The sequence below is a fragment of the Salvelinus sp. IW2-2015 genome, linkage group LG30 (assembly GCF_002910315.2).
Source record: "Salvelinus sp. IW2-2015 linkage group LG30, ASM291031v2, whole genome shotgun sequence".
NCBI classification, from domain to species: Eukaryota; Metazoa; Chordata; class Actinopteri; order Salmoniformes; family Salmonidae; genus Salvelinus; species Salvelinus sp. IW2-2015.
Genome location: NC_036869.1, coordinates 14721884 through 14739413, shown reverse-complemented (window position 1 = coordinate 14739413; position 17530 = coordinate 14721884). Strand labels below are relative to the sequence as shown.

The following is a 17530-nucleotide window of genomic DNA, read 5'->3' as shown; positions in this document are numbered from 1 at the left end:
CGTCATTGTAAATAAGAATCTGATCTTATAACTGAATTGTCTAGTTAAATAAAGGTTAAAAAAAATACATTTACTGCATTGGTGTCAGAAGTGGAATATACACTACCGGTCAAAAGTTTCAGGACACCTACTCATTCAAGGGTTTTTCTTTATTTTTACTATTTTCTACATTGTAGAATAATAGTGAAGATATCAAAACTATGAAACAACACACTTGGAACCATGTAGTAACCAAAAAAGTGTTTTTTTTATAAATATATTTTATATATTTGAGATTCTTCAAATAACCACCCTTTGCCTTGATGACAGCTTTCCACACGCTTGGCATTCTCTCAACCAGCTTCCTGAGGTAGTCACCTGGAATGCGTTTCAATTAACAGGTGTAACATGTGAAAAGTTAATTTGTGGAATTTCTTTCCTTCTTAATGTGTTTGAGCCAATCAGTTGTGTTGTGACAAGGTAGGGGGGTATACAGAAGATAGTCCTATTTGGTAAAATACCAAGTCCATATTACATCAAAGAARAGCTCAAATAAGCAAAGAGAAACYACAGTCCATCATTACTTTAAGACATGAAGGTCAGTTAATATGGAGAATTTCGAGAAGTTTCTTCAAGTGCAGTCGCAAAAACCATCAAGCCTATGATGAAACTGGCTCTCATGAGGACTGCCACAAGAATGGAKGACCCAGTTACCTCTGCTGCAAAGGATAAGTTCATTAGAGTTACCAGCCTCATGAATTGCAGCCCAAATAAATGCTTCACAGAGTTCAAGTAACAGACACATCTCAACATCAACTGTTCAGAGGAGACTGTGTGAATCAGGCCTTCATGGTCGAATTGCTGCAAAGAAATCACTACTAAACGACCCCAATAAGAAGAAGAGACCTGCTTGGGCCAAGAAACACGAGCAATGGACATTAGACTCAAGGGCGGCAGGTAGCCTAGTGGTTAGAGCGTTGGGCCAGTAACTGAAAGATTGCTAGATCGCATCCCTGAGCTGACAAGGTAAAAATCTGTCGTTCTGCCCCTGAACAAGGCAGTTAACCCACTGTTCCTAGGCTGTCATTGTAAATAATAATTTGTTCTTAACTGGCTTGCCTCGTTTTTWTTTTTTTTAAATAGACCGGTGGAAAATTGTCTTTTGGTCTGGAGTCCAAATGTGCGATTTTTGGATCTAACCACCGTGTCTTTGTGAGACGCGGTGTGGATAAACGGATGATCTCCGCGTGTATTTCCCACCGTAAAGCATGGAGGAGGAGGTGTGATGTTGTGGGAGTGCTTTGTTGGGGACACTGTCTGTGATGCATTTAGACTTCAAGGTACACTTAACCAGCATGGCTACCACAGCATTCTGCAGCGATGCACCATCCCATCTGGTTTGGGCTTAGTGAGACTATCATTTGTTTTTCAACAGGACAATGACCCAAAACACACCTCCAGGCTGTGTAGGGGCTATTTTACCAAGAAGGACAGTGATGGAGTGCTGCATCAGATGACCTGGCCTCCATAATCTCCCGACCTCAACCRAATTGAGATGGTTTGGGATGAGTCGGACCGCAGCGTGAAGGAAAAGCAGCCAACAAGTGCTCAGCATATGTGGGAACTCCTTCAAGACTGTTGGAAAAGCATTCAAGGTGAAGCTGGTTGAGAGAATGCCAAGAGTGTGCAAAGCTGTCATCAATGCAAAGGGGGCTATTTGAAGAACCTCAAATATAAAATATATTTTTATTTGTTTAACACTTTTTTGGTTACTACATGATTCCATGTGTGTTATTTCATKGTTTTGATGTCTTCACTATTATTCTACAATGTAGAAAATAGTACAAATAAAACTCTTGAATGAGTAGGTGTTCTAAAACTTTTGACCGGTTGTGTATTTAGCCTATTTCCTGCATTATTGTTAGAATTGGAATACTAGAGATTTTTCTACAGTATGTTAGTGTCAGACGTGGGATAGTAAACACTTTGCTACATTGGTGATAGAAATGGGATACTAACGTGGGATCAGAAGCATGCCTAGGAGTGATAGGCTACATCAGATGATGAAATTAAAATGTAAAAGAGTGAAGGGATATGAACAGGTATATTTTATTTAAAGACTTGTCACCTTTTGAATCGCCACACCATCACATGGGGAATGATTGCACCACTCTTGATTTTCAACCACAGAAAACAAGACGCTCAGACGCTGAGAAAAAATAAATCTAAGAACATGAATTGGGTATKTTTGAGTGGATATTAAATGTTTTAACCAGGGGGAAAATCTCATGTTTGTATGAAATACATCAGTTTCATTTGAGCCAAAACTTGTCATGACAAGTATTTGTCTACATTGACCTAATTTTACACTAGCACAACATCACTGTTTTCATATTTCAGTTTCTAAACTATGAGAAATCTGTCATATTCTCTTGATAACCCACACCAGTTACATTTTTGGCTGTTGTCAAATCCAACCACCATAGATTGTGTTGTGATTAGTGAACAGCTTTATCCCACAGATGGAYTACACTGATAAAGTCAGTCCTAGTCTAATCTGAAGCACCATAAAATGGACACCCATAGCCCTCCTCACTTTGATCTCCATTTTCTCTAGTTCATTAGTTGCCAGCTTCTCCAACTCAAACCTGACCCAAATAAAGACTCCGACCTCTATTCTTCTTCACAGTTAATCAGCCACTGGATGCTGCCTTTTATGAGAAGGGGGAGCATATGCCCAGTTATTGCACAAGTGATATGGGTTTGACCAAGCTTTTGTTTCACTGAAACTGGTGGCATTGCTTTCTCTTTTCTAACWTGTGAACATTGTGATTGACTTGRGGAATTTAATTGCGTCTCTTCACCTWCTGACACTGTATCTCAARTTAAGTTGTTGTTCAGCTCYTCCTCAATTCGATTCCTAATTATTTGAGTTGGGAGATCTGTCAGCTGCTTTTRAAATCTGATTTAACCATTACTTAAATCTGCACTGCAATAAGAAAGTGAGCACCCTAACACTGATTTGGTAAATAGCTGAAGGATGGGGCTGGAGAAATGTAATGACTCAAATGCATAGACAGTGGATGCAAGGATTGACAATCCCATGAGATCAAAATGATAGTTTTAACCATGTTTTGAGACTATATAGTGTATGTTACAAGTATATTGTTTACAATCAAAGGAGTTAAACAAGACTATATTTTTGGTTCTGATGGGGTAAGACGATTGAACTAGGCTCACTAAGGCATTCATTTATAAGTTCTATTCCCAAAGAATCAATGGCTATATCAACCTGTCAAACTACATTATACAGTACTAATGAAGCAAAAGTAAATATCACACAAATTTTGCAGAGTTGAGTGATGTAGTAGGAATAGACTTACAATAACCTCTCAGTTTAAAACTGAAGATAGTGACAATGAACATCCCTTACTCGTAGCGGACGTCTTCAGTGTTCTCCTCCTCTTCTTCTCATCCTCCACCTCTTCTCCGCCTCGCTCTCTAACTCTGCAAAGGCAGAATGCAAAAGGTCAGGATGGTGAGCATTAATCAGGTTTCCCACACCACTCCCCTCCGTAATTAAGACACTAATCACTCTGGTTTGGTTGTAGAGGTTTACGCCTAATTATTGTCATTAATAAATCAGATAGCCGGCGGCCTGTCAGGATGAGAGGGAGTGCGTCCGAGCATGCCATCCATCACCAGGGGCACAGAGACTCATTATCAGGCCACTGTCAGCTATCTGCTACTGGGTTAGCATGGTTAAGGATAAACCACAGGCCTAAGAGTGTCATAGCTGCTAACTAGTCTAGCCTAGCTCCTTGCTATTGGGGTAGTATGGCTAAAGATGAACCAGAGGCCTGAGGGTGTCATTGCTGCTAACTAGCCTGTAGCCCAGCTACTTGCTATTGGGGGTAGCAATGCTAAGAATGAACCACAGGGCTGAGAGGGTCATTGCTGCTTACTAGCAGAAATTCCTCGGACTGTACTAGCTTGGKCTGACTAGACTCAGCTCTTGTCATTAGACTACAGAACCTAATAGGGCTAGGCAGAACTGACAATGTTAGCAAAGCCAGACTAGTCAAGCATTAGCGGGCTATATAGCAAAGCATGATTGGGGCCTGCACAATACCAGTTTAGTTAAGGTGCTATACGAAAAGCAAAAAGGTTTTAACAACTACTCAGACAATGCTGGGAGACATGCTGGAAGACAAACTCTTTCTGAGGAGAGCTGCGGGCATAGTGGACTGCTAATACATTTATGTACTGCAAGTACTTACTGCAAGTATGGAATGTGACAAATCAGATCCTGAAGCTCTAACCGAGAATGAATGGCAACTGTTGCCAGGACAACCACCTCTCCCTCAATGTGAGCAAGACAAAGGAGCTAATCGTGGACTACAGGAAAAGGAGGGCCGAACAGGCCCCCATTAACATTGACAGGACTGTCGAGTGTTTCAAGTTCCTTGGTGTCCACATCACCAACAAACTATCATGGTCCAAACACACCAAGACAGTCGTGAAGAGGGCACGACAATAACTTTTCCCCCTCAGGAGACTGAAAAGATTTGGCATGGCTCCTCAGATCCTCAAAAAGTCCTACAGCTGCACCATCAAGAGCATCCTGACCGGCTGCATCACCGCCTGGTATGGCAACTGCTCGACATCTGACCATAAGGTGCTACAGAGGGTAGTGCGTACGGCCCAGTACATCACAGGGGCCAAGCTTCCTGCCATCTAGGACCTATTTACTACGCTGTGTCAGAGGAAGGCTCCAGTCACCCAAGTCATAGACTGTTTTCTCTGCTACCGCATGGCAGGSAGTACCAGAGCACCAAGTCTAGGACCAAAAGGCTCCTTAACAGCTTCTACCCCTAAGCCATAAGACTGCTGAACAATGAATCAAATGGCCARCCAGACTATTTTATTTACATTGAACTGCCCCTCCCACCCCCCTTTTTTTATACTGCTGCTACTCGCTGTTTATTATCTATACAGTCACTTTACCCCTACCTACATGTACAAATTACCTCGACTAACCTGTACCCCCGCACATTGACTCGGTATCGGCACCCCCTGTATATAGCCTTGTTATTATTTTATTGTGTTACAATTAAAAGTATTTTTTACTTTAGTTTATTTAGTAAATATTTTCTTAACTCTATTTCTTCAACTGCATTGTTGGTTAAGGGCTTGTAAGTAAGCATTTCCCGGTAAGATCTACACCTGTCGTATTCGGCACATGTGACAAATAAAATTTGATTTGAAGGGTCTAGAAAACCAGGTGTGTGTTTCACAGTTGAGTGGTGGGATCTGGAATACTGATGTATCTTCATTGTCAGATACTCTGACACACACATGCACACAGGCGCACACACACAGCGGGTCTAGCCCCCAGCATACGTCCCATGCTGGGACGCCTGCTTTCATTAAACACGCCAAAGGGAGAGAGAGGAAAATAAAGAGAGTAGAGAGAGACATTACAGCTCAGCCATCACATCTCATCAAATTAAGGGACTCCAATCCACTTAAATGAGTTCCGTGAAACTGAAATTGACCATTAATGCAGTGTCATGTTAAATTAATACTGTCATCTAAATTGGTGGTATGAATCTTTTAGGTTTGAAATTAGACCAAGAATGACTTATTCATTGCCTCGATTCCCCTCTGATGTAATCTCCATTAAATATAAGTCCCTGCGTGCCATCTCGCCTACACAGATTGATACTAAGAGTGTTTAGAAGCAGCCAATCCAAGATGTCTGGTGGTTACACACTGAAAGCCCAAACAGTAGATTATGTGAAATAAAAGATCTTTGTGACTTTTTGACCCCTAAAAGAAAAAAAAGAAATGGGGCCTCCAAAAAAACAACCACAAATAGGTACCTCCCCCGCGAACCATAAAGCGCATGCATCTCAGATTTTTATTTTTGCATGTCTGTTGGTATGTGCACATGCTCCGGTCCAGGGTGTAGCTACTAGCTAGTTAGCTAGCTAGCTCGCTCTGGTCCACATTAACTAGCTCTGGTCCAGTGCGGACCAGAGCTCCTAACTACACCCTGGACCAGAGCTAGACCAGAGTTAGTGCGAACCAGAGCTAGTTAGCTTCTAGCTATGCCCTGGACCAGAGTTAGTTCGGGCCAGAGCTACTACCTATGCCATGGACCAGAGCTAGTGACATATTCTAGCTCTGGTCCAGGGCATTAGAGCACTGCATGTTCACATACCAACTGTGACGTAAAAATACGGTATGAGACGCATGCGCTTTGAGTTTGGCAGACCAGGTGGCCTTAGCACACAATCTGCAGCTGGATGCTTCTCATTGTTTGTGGTTGTTTTGGAGTGCCCGTTTATGGTTGTTTTGGGGTGCCTGTTTGTAGTTGTTTTGGGGTGCCTGTTTGTGGTACCAGTTTGTGGCTATTTTTGGTTGGTTGTGTTTGTTTGGGGTACCTGTTTGGGGTTGTTTGTGGGTGTTTGGGGTGCCTATTTGTGGTTATTTGTGGTCGATTGTTTGGGGATATTAGTAGGACGCATACATTGCAAACGTTTGTTAGCCTAAAACTAAGCATTGTGGTTTAATGTGGAAAGTAATCAAATAACATTATGACATACAGTATGTGTACATAAAATATACAGTCAACCCTCYAGCCAAAATTGCATGTAAATAATTCACCACAAAAATTCCAGTTTGCATTAAAAAAACGTTTTTAAAATAAGCATTTTGGCAACAGTCTGCTAGCCAATGCTCCCWCTATAATGAGGCTTAAGAGGTAAGCTTTCCTATATCAGAGGAAGAATAATGGTGTATGAACACTTAACCTGTCCAAGTGTCTTGAATAGCATCTCTAATTGGCGCAGAGCTATTTTGTTTTAGATCCAACTGAATATATATTTAATGGAAAGCACACACACACACACACACAAATTAACCATACTCAGCCTTCTGCATTGATTATTTAGAATTATTAGACTCTCTTTTGGGGATTTGGTATGCTTTTAGTGAGCTTTAACCCATTTACATGACTTATTGACTATAATTACAGCGAATTCTTCACGTAATGGACACATCAATTACACGTTGAACGTCTTGAGTAGACATTACTTAGGGAATCCTAAATCCCTGACCATTAGTTTGGAAGCATTAATCTAGTTAATTTCCTTTCTTTAACCTTCATAACAAAACACTTTTACTTAAAAATATATACAAATAACTAAATTCTTATCAACAAAGGATATTTTAAACATATCAAGTAAGAATTACATTTTGTAACGAACCTGGCGTTGACAAAACAGACTAAACAGATTACCACTACCCCGCACATTCGTTTTTCACATTTATGGGTCAGGCTGCCTTTGTTAAAGGGTAACCATTGTCATTAAAGGAGGGTGATGATGGTACTGGGGGGTTTCTAAACATATTTTAGGAGTTCTCACATGAATTGTTAACATTTTCATGGGAATGGGGGGGGCAACTAACTGTAAATATTGGCTACAGAGTAGTTCAATGTTAGAATAAAATGTAGGCAACTTACATCACACGACTATGAATAAAATAGAAACCTTCACAAACAGCTGGCTGATTTAAGGGAAGCAATTTGACAACTTTGGCCAATCCTGCATGACTGATTTGAAATTATGTTAGAAATTCCACAATTTAAATAGCATTGATCTAGATCAGTGGTTCCCAACCTTTTTCGGTTACTGTACCACCAAGTACATTTTGCTTTACCCAGAGTACCCCCTCAAGTGCATTTTACCAGTTTGCCTATAGTCTCATGAGTCTTCAAGTACTCCCTGTGGATAGGCCAAGAACCCCCAGGGTTCCTAGTACCCCTGGTTGGGAAACACTGATCTAGACAATCTAGACAAGATTGCCTACTCTGGTAGGCCAATAGTTTTGAACAACAATTGGTATTGCAATACCAATTCAATACTCGTACCAGTGGCCTACTCAAAATATTCCTGGAGTTTATAGTTCAGCTACCGACTGGGCCACAACACAACCCCTGGTGAACTCAAGGAAAATACATGGTTTTGTGTCGCCCTCTGGTGCCCATAATGCAGCAAGGTTATCATTCCACAGGGTGAATAGCTGGGTTGTTTTTGCTACCTTACATCTTCCAAATGCATATCCACGATAGTACCATAATTAGCCTACATGGGTCATTTGCAACCAGCGTTGGCCAGTGTACTAACACAAAGTAATCTCTCGTTAAACCATCAATTGCAACCATTATTGACCAATACAATCTCGCCCTCTGGTGGTTATCATCGGTTTAAATGAAACCTTTTTTAGCAGACCAAAAGTAGATTTAAAGAGTTACTGCCTTTAAAAAGCAACTAATCCCTTTTATTTAATGGCCTGTGGCAACGATGTAAGTCAGAAACAGTTATTCTAGAGTCAAAATTGACTACAAGGTGTAAATAGGATCATTTTGGTCATAAAGTCAGTCTCGTCTAAAAGGGAGTTTGGAACATCTGTGCGCCACATCGGGTAAATGAAGGTTGGGTTATGATTTGATGATGTCCATGGGGTGAAGAACTGCGGTGATTGCGCTCTATCCAATAGCATAGACAGTGAGACTGACTGTTTAGTGCAGTAGACAAATACTGCACCAAACATATTATTTAGATGTAAAATTGTGCAAGTAAAACATACTAGGCCAAAACGTTCAAATTAATTACAAATTCTTAGATTCATTCTGGGGATTTTGAGGAAGTGAAATATGCTACAGTGTCTCATGGGGGACAAACATAATTAAACAAATGTGCCTCTTGACTTTTTCCACATGTTGTTGTATTACAGCTTGACTATTGTCACTGGTCTACACACAATACACCATAATATCAAAGTAGACATTTTTACAGTGTTTAACATGGTTTTTGAATGACTACCTCACCTCTGTACCCCACACATACAATTATCTGTAAGCTCCCTCAGTTGAGCAGTGAATTTCAAACACAGATTCAACCACAAAGACCAGGAAGGTTTTCCAATGCCTCACAAAGAAGAACACCTATTTATTGGTAGATGAGTAAATACAGAAAAAAGCAGATATTGAATATCCCTTTGAGAATGGTGAAGTTATTAACTACACTTTGGATGGTGTACAGTATCAATACACCCAATCAATAAAGAGATACAGGCGTCCTTCCTCTCACCYTGAGGCCAAAGGTGACTTTAAAACAGTCACAGAGTTTAATAGCTGTGATAGGAGAAAACTAAGGTTGAATCAACAACATTGCAGTTACTGCACAATACTAACCTAACTGACAGAGTGACAAAAAGGAAGCCTGTACAGAATACAAATATTCTAAAACATACATCCTGTTTGCCATAAGGCACTAAAGTAAAACTGCAAGAAATGTGGCAAATAAATGAACTTTATGTCCTGAAAACAAAGCATTATGTTTGGGGKAAATCCAACACAACACATCACTGAGTACCACTCTTCATATTTTCAAGCATGGTGGTGGCTGCATCATGTTATMGGTATATTCGCCATCAGCAAGGACTAGGGAGTTTAGGACAAAAAGAAACCGAATAGAGCTAAGCACAGGCTAAATCCTGGAGGAAAACCTGGTTCAGTCTGCTTTCCAACAGACACTGAGAGACAAATTCACTTTTCAGCAGGACAAATACTTAAGAAGACAACATTGAATTGTCCTGAGTGGCCTAGTTAGTTTTGACTTAAAATTAGCTTTAAAATATTTGGCAAGACTTGAAAATGGCTGTCTAGCAATGATCAACAACCAACTTGACAGAGCTTGAAGAATTTAAAAATAATAATGTGCCAATATTGTACAATCCAGGTGTGCAAAGCTCTTAGAGACTTACCCAAAAAGACTCACAGCTGTAATTGCTGCCAAAGGTGATTCTAATGTATTGACTCTTATGTAAATTTCATATTTCTGTATTTCATTTTCAACAAATATGCAAAAATGTCTAAAACATGTTTTCATTTTGTGATTAAGGGGTATTATAGGCCGTCATTGTAAATAAGAATTTGTTCTTAACTGACTTGCCTAGTTAAATAAAGGTTAAATAAAAAATAAAAAAAATGAAAAAAAGTGTGTTTAGATGGGCAAGAAAATAATATATTTAATCAATTTTGAATTCATACTGTAACAACAAAACGTGGAATACGTCAAGGGGTATGAAAACTTTCTGAAGGCGCTGCATTTTATTAATGGAAAACTCATGTTTGTGTAGCCAAATCTAATTACAGCTGGCCTGGAAAGCATGGGGGGATATCCCTGCATTGACCATATTTGAAATGCGTAACTAAATCAACCCAATTGTGAATGAGTTATGTAATTTTTATCAAATGTAGTCTAATAAAAGTTTAAGATTAAACATTTGACTGAAGTATAGGCCTACTGCTCATATTCTTATGCTGTATACGTCTATTAGTATTTTACATTCATCAGTTTTGGATGTTCCTGGTAGGTTGTCATTTCATAGGGGATGGGAATAGAAAACCTAGATAAATAAAATTGCAGCGGTCTAGTATCAACATGAGATCAGCTAAATCACTGGTTAAGTCTTCTGGTTTTTACGTTGCAATCAATTGCAATCAACTATTTTAGCACAACATTCTCTGCCGTTAGAAGTGTTTTAAGAAAACCAGCGCTAACCGCATGCTCCGGGCACGTTCAGCTTCTCCGTTGCAAGCGAACACATCTGAATAGTAATGTCTATGGCAATGCCACAAACGCAGGAGACCTTGGGGAAGTGAGGACGGTCTTGTTTTGCACGCTTTGTACAAAATAATAAAATGCAGTACTACAGGATATTTCTTAACTTAGCTCTTTATTAGCTAGCTATAACTGGCATGTTAACGTATCGCCAACCAGGATCAAACTGACATGACCTAACCATTTGGGTGGTGTTAACCAATCATAGCACAGTATGATATGGCGGTAAAATGCATCCAATTACAATTCAGTATGTTTACACATATGAATATTACATCCCCCTTCTTTTAAAACAAAAGAAAAATGTTTACATATTCTAAGCGTTTCATTTGAATACATGCTCTGTAGTTTGAACTCAAGGTAAGTAACCATTTATATTGCATACTATATCAACTGAATCAACATAGACTCTGAAACAATAATCCAACATACTGTTACTTTTCAAACAAGGGATTCTCAGCAACTCAGCTTTCACTGTAGAAATAACATCTTAACATTTCAAACAAATACAATACCAAAGCATTTCAAGTGAACTTTCAATAACAAGTTTACAGTCTGGAACTCTTTTAGGGCAGCGATCCGCCTACACCCTTTGACATTTCACAGGTCTAGGACAGCTCTGGGCTTGACCTCTCTTCCTGACCTTGTGCGATATGATGCTGAGCATGCTTCCTGTGTCAGTCAACAGTTCTTGTGGTGTTGCAGTAAGTATGGTGTATGTTGTGCTGTGTGTGTGTTTAGTCCATCACGTTCTCTTTCAGGGAACAGTTCATCTCATCAGTGTGTTTCTTTTGTGTTCAGTAGGTGACGACGATTGCGGCGGTACACTGCTCCTTCTGCGGTGCGGACGTGATATGAACGTTCAGTGTCAGCTGGCTGGATGACGACTGCTGGCTTCCAGAGGCCATGCTCTTGGATTCTAACTGACTCTCCGTCGATCAGTGGTGGCAGTGGTCTAGCTGACCTGTCGTAGTATCGCTTTTGTTGTTGTTGTCTCTGTGCACGTTTTCCATGCATTTCCTTGTAGCTGACGACCTCAGGTTGCAGCTGCTGGTTGGTGCTGGGAAGGATTGAGCGAAGTCTGCGGCTCATCAACAGCTGGGCTGGTGATTTGAAGTTGTCAACTGGAGTGTTGCGGTATTCAAGGAGACTGAGGTAGGGGTCTCTTGTCTGCTTTTGCTTTATCCATGAGTGATTTAGCAATCTGCACTGATTTTTCAGCAAGGCCATTACTTTGAGGGTAATGTGGGCTTGTGGTGACATGTGTAACTCCCATGCTTTTGTGAAGGATTCAAACTCATTTGATTTGTAACAGGGCCCATTGTCAGATATTAAAGTCTCTACAATGACATGCCTGGCAAAGGCTGCTTTCAGCTTGTGTATCACAGCTGCAGATGTGGTGCTGTGAAGCTTGTCGAGTTCGAAGTATCTGCTGTAGTAGTCCACTGTTACGATGTAGTCCTCYTTGTTCCAYGTAAACAGATCGGTTGCCACGACCTGCCAGGGTCGGTCTGGGATACAGTGAGGTCACATTGGCTCTTTGGTGTTTGAGGGGCGTCGTTCAAGACATATGGCGCATTTACCAACAATGTCCTCTATTTGTTTGCACATTCTGGGCCAAAACAAAATGTCCCGTGCTCTCTGTTTGCACTTTTCCATGCCCATGTGTCCAGCATGGATCTTTGTCAAAATCTCTTCTCTGAGACTGGTAGGAATAATGATTTTCTTTCCTTTGAAAATTATTCTGTTGATCTGTGATAGTTCATCACGATGGTTCCAGAATTCTGAGAAGCTCTGAGGGCATTTTCTCCTCTCCTCAGGCCATCCATCCTGTATGACTTTCGTCAGCTGTGCGAGTTGTGAGTCCTTTTCTGTTTCTGCTTGGATCTCCTTCAGTTTTGTGTCACTAACTGGTAAGTTGCTGTACACAGTGTACACTTGCATGTCCATGCCTTCACTGAGGCTGCTGTCCTTATAGGTAATAAACTTCCTGGAGAGTGTGTCTGCGACAGTGATTGTGAAGTCGTATTTTTGTAGTTGAAGGATCATTCTCTGTAGCCTTGGCGGGGCTGCGGCTAGTGGTTTCATCATAATTGACTCAAGGGGCTTGTGGTCGGATTCCACAATGACTTGTCGTCCATATATGTACTGATGGAAACGTTTACATCCGAACAGAATTTGCGTAGAGCTCCTTTTCAATTTGAGCGTAGTTGATTTCACAGTCTGTGAGAGATTTGGAAGCGTAGCCGATGGGCTTTCCTTCTTGCAGTAGCACTGCACCTAGTCCATACTTCGACGCGTCCACACTTCGACGCGTCCACTTGGAGTCTGAGCTCTTTGTCGGGGTCGTAGTAGGCAAGGATTGGTCCTGGTTCTCTCGTGATCAAGTCTTTCACATTCTGGAAAGCAATGTCGTGTTGCTTGTCCCAGAGAAACTCACTGGACTGCTTTAGCAGTTGACGCAGGGGTGCATTAGCATTGGAGAGGCTGGGTGCGAACTTGGCTAAGTAGTTGACCATGCCAAGCACTGTTTCCAGCTCTGCACGGTTCTTTGGTGGCTCCATTTCTTTTATGGCGAAGATCTTCTGTGGATCTGGCTTGATTCCAGTCGCTGTAAGAAGATGTCCGAAGTAGCTGACCTCTGTAGCGCCGACTGTGCTCTTCTCGGGGTTGAGCCGGACTCCTCTCTCGCGGGACCTTTGCAGCATCGCGCGGAGATTTCGGTCGTGCTCCTCTTTGGTTCGACCATAGACAAGGATGTCGCCCACAATTGCCACAACTCCGTCGAGGCCTTCGTACACTTCGTCGATTTTTCGCTGAAACTCGTCTTGGGCTGAGATAATCCCAAAAGGCAGGCGACGGAACCTGTAGCGTACAAACGGTGTGTTGAATGTTGTGAGCTTAGATGACTCTTCTGTGAGCTTGATAGCCCAGTAGCCTGATCTAGCGTCCATGACACTGAAGTAGTGTGCTCCCGCTAGCTTGTGTGTGATGCCATCTAGCGTCGGTAAAGGATAATGGGGGCGTTTGATAGCCTTGTTCAAGTCTCTTGGGTCGAGACATACTCTGAGCTTGCCTGTGCATGGTTTCTCCACCACCACTAAGGCGTTTACACAGTCAGACGGTTCTGTAACCTTGGTGACTATGTCAGATTGCTCCATGCTCTCCAACTCTTTCTTCAGACGGGCACGGAGAGCAAGGGGAATCTTTCTCGGTGGGTAAACCACAGGGATTGCGTCTGGGTCAAGGTGAATGGTACATTCTCCTGGGAATAATCCTATTCCTGTAAAAACTTCAGCAAACTCCTCCAGTACATTGTCTGTCTCTACTGGTGCTGTCACTGATAAAACTAGCTTGATGAGGTCCATGTCTAAACATGCTTTAAGACCTAGCACTGRAGGTGCTCTAGTGTCAACAACATAAAAGTCCAACATCATGTCACTTTCCTTGTATTTGCATTTGAAAGTACATGTGCATTTACTGGGAGCTGTTCAGCACCATAACCAGTCAGTCTGCGTGTGGTGGGCTGTAGCTCGCACTCAGATGTCAAGCTGCAGTACTTATTCAGAGGAATAATGTTTACTTGTGCACTAGTGTCTAGTTTGAACTTTAGCTTTGTGCCTTGTGTTCCTATCTCAATGTCAGCAAAGGTTTGCTGTGTCTCTGATATTTGACTTTTCTGTGTCATGTTAGGATTTGTGTTTATTGCACTATAACCCAATGCTATATCACATGTGATTGAATATTAGCAACTGTTGGCCTGGGCGCCTGGGTGTCTGTGTGTATGTGCTGGAAGTAACAGTTAGCTCCAGATAAGTGTGCTGGGAAGCTGTGGTTAGCCTTGAGCGAGAACAGTGTGCTTTTGTATACAGGTGCAAATAGCGCAGACAATGTTGCAGAGCTGTCTGACCTCAGTCTCTGGGGCGAGGGAGCGTAATCTACACAGCAACAGCGCCGGGACACCAAAGAGCGCAAAGAGGCTAGGACTAGCCTGAGCGCCGGCGATAGGCTGAGCAAAGTTTAAACCACGCTCAGCCTCTACTGTGATAGGCCAACAGARGGGTTGGAACTAGTCTGTCACAGTATAAGAACAGCTGTTTACTTACATCCTGCCAGTTCTCTGTTCTGKCCTGCGAGGTGATACAGAGAGCCCGTATATACGAAAATTGCATTTACCATTTATCGCTRGAGTTTAATAAAAATACTTAAAGTATATTCGGTGACTCTGAATCACATTTTGTCCTGATACCAGATTTGAATTGACGCAAATCCCTTATAGTCACTGAATCAATAAACAGTTCATCAGCGTTTGACTCTTTGATTGACATTTCATCTTCACTCACTGTGTGTACTGTTTTTCCACGGTAAGCTCTGCACACTTTTGCAAAGTGATTCCATTTTCCACATTTAGTACACTGTTTGCCTTTAGCTGGGCAATTTCCTTGTTCGCCATGCACTTCGTATCCACAATATCCACATGTTTTGGGGCGTTTTGAGTATGTGTCGCTCTGTTCTAAAACGCGCTCTCTGCGCGCTGACTGCGTGCACTGCTTGTTCACGTGATGCGCTCGTGCTGACGCGCGAAATGGTTTTCATCTGAGCCTGTGGTAGCTCGTGAGATCTGGCTATGTCGATAGTTTTGTCCAGCGTTACCTCAGACCCAAATTTCAAAAGTTCTCTCTCACTCGCGGTGAGTATATTCCAAATACAATACGGTCCCTGACTATCTCATCCTTGTTTGCATAATCACAGTCTTTCACAAGCAGACTCAGTTCTGTCACAAACTGTTCAAAAGACTGCTAGCTCCCTGTACTTTCTCATGGAATTTGTACCTAGCGAAAATCGTATTGGTCTTCGGCACAACATATGCTTCAAAACGATCGTAGTATGTTTTTCACCGATCCAGAGGAGCAGGTAGCTGCACTTTCCCTCTTCTCCTTTGTCCTTCAGAGGACCCGTGAACATCAGCTCCACATGCTGTTTGAACTTACGCCATGCATCAGGTAAGTTTGTAGACTCCCAGTCCATTCGAAGTGAAGGAACTCCAGAAAAATCCATATTTTAAGACCTTTTACTCTGACACCATGTCTTGTTTTGCACGCTTTGTACAAAATAATAAAATGCAGTACTACAGGATATTTCTTAACATAGCTCTTTATTAGCTAGCTATAACTGGCATGTTAACGTATCGCCAACCAGGATCAAACTGACCATGACCTAACCATTTGGGTGGTCTTAACCAATCATAGCACAGTATGATATGGCGGTAAAATGCATCCAATTARAATTCAGTATGTTTACACATATGAATATTACAAGTACCTTCGTTCTCTTAGTTATACAAATATCATGACAGGTACTGTCATTTTTCCTCCTTCTAAAACACTTGTTGGTAGAAATTGCCCCAAACCACTGGTCCAGGATCAGATTTTTCTCTACCTCCTAGTGGTCAAGGATGCGATTTGGGGCTGGTCAATCTGATCCTAGATTTTCAGTGGCAACTTCTACTTTAAGCAACAACAAAAAACTCACTGGCAGAGATATGAGTCATGCTCATTAGGGCACATGCTAGCAAAATGTTTGGTAAATGAAAAACTCTTGTTATTGGACAAATGCAGACTGTATCTCTGCATTTCAGTTGTTCTTCCATTGGGGAGATCAGAATGGATATTCTGTTTTATGTTGATATTGTCAAGTGCTAGCCCGTCTCCAGATCGAACCTGACAGCAGGGCCGTTCTCATTAGGCACCAAACTCCTCTCGCAGTATGGTTTCTGCACCTCTGGGGTGTGGAGGATCCTACTGGGCAAAAACTGTTTGAGTCAACATTGTTTCCACATCATTTCAATAACACACAAAAAAATCAGTGTTATGTTGAATCAATTTGGAAAACTGATTGGATTAACCTAAGTTTTTTTCTTCACCCAACTTTAAACTTAATTCCAATGATTTCACAACTCTCAACCAAATGCAAATCAAAACAAAGACCTTAAAATGACGTCTGTGCCCAGTGGGATGCAGCTGACCACCTGTCTACAACAGGACAACCACTGGTTACATGTCATTCCACTGGTCAGACACACACAGTGGTGTAAAGTACTTAAGTAGTACTTTAAAGTATTTTTTACTTAAGTCGTTTTTGGGGGAATCTGTACTTTACTATTAATATTTTTGCTAACTTTTACTTTACTACATTCTTGAAGACAATAATGTACTTGTCCCTGACACCCAAAAGTACTCGTTACATTTTGACAGGAAAATGGTCCAATTCACACACTTATCAAGAGAACATCCATGGTCATCCGTTCTGCCTCTGTTCTGGAGGACCCACTAAACACAAATGCTTAATTTGTAAATTATGTCTGAGTGTTGGAGTGTACACCTGGCTATCCATCAATAAAAAAACTGTGCCGTCTGGTTTGCATAATATAAGGAATTGGAAATGGTTTATACTTAAACTTTTGATACTTAAGTACATTTGAGCAATTCCGTTTACTTTTGATACTTAAGTATAAATAAAACCAAATACTTTTAGACTTTTACTGAAGCAGTATTTTACTGGGTGACTTAGATTAGTAGAAAATGACTCAAGTAAAAGTATCTTTAATCCCTCCACTGTCCTTAGGCCCCTGTTGACTCCCCGTCATGATGACTGTCAAATAAAGGGCCTAAAGGAGGAGGGATCGGTTTGGGATTGAGCCTCAGCCCACTGGACAGACATTTCATTGATATGACGTGGAAACGTTGATTAAAAAAATAACCATCACACTCTCCCTGAAGCTTGGCTAGTGCGTAAAACCTGCAAATTCAGACAAACAAAAAGGTGTAATGGGTTCGCACTCAAAAAACAACATT

The 17530-nt window shown here is 41.4% G+C and overlaps 1 long non-coding RNA gene across 1 annotated transcript; it reads left to right on the top strand.

The window, feature by feature from the left end:
- The first annotated feature begins 15271 nt into the window (after positions 1-15271).
- LOC139023275 (uncharacterized) lies at positions 15272-17380 on the top strand. The gene is made up of 3 exons (XR_011474412.1): positions 15272-15366; positions 15583-15679; positions 17301-17380. It is a non-coding gene; the product is annotated as an uncharacterized lncRNA (long non-coding RNA).
- The last annotated feature ends 150 nt before the right edge of the window (positions 17381-17530 follow it).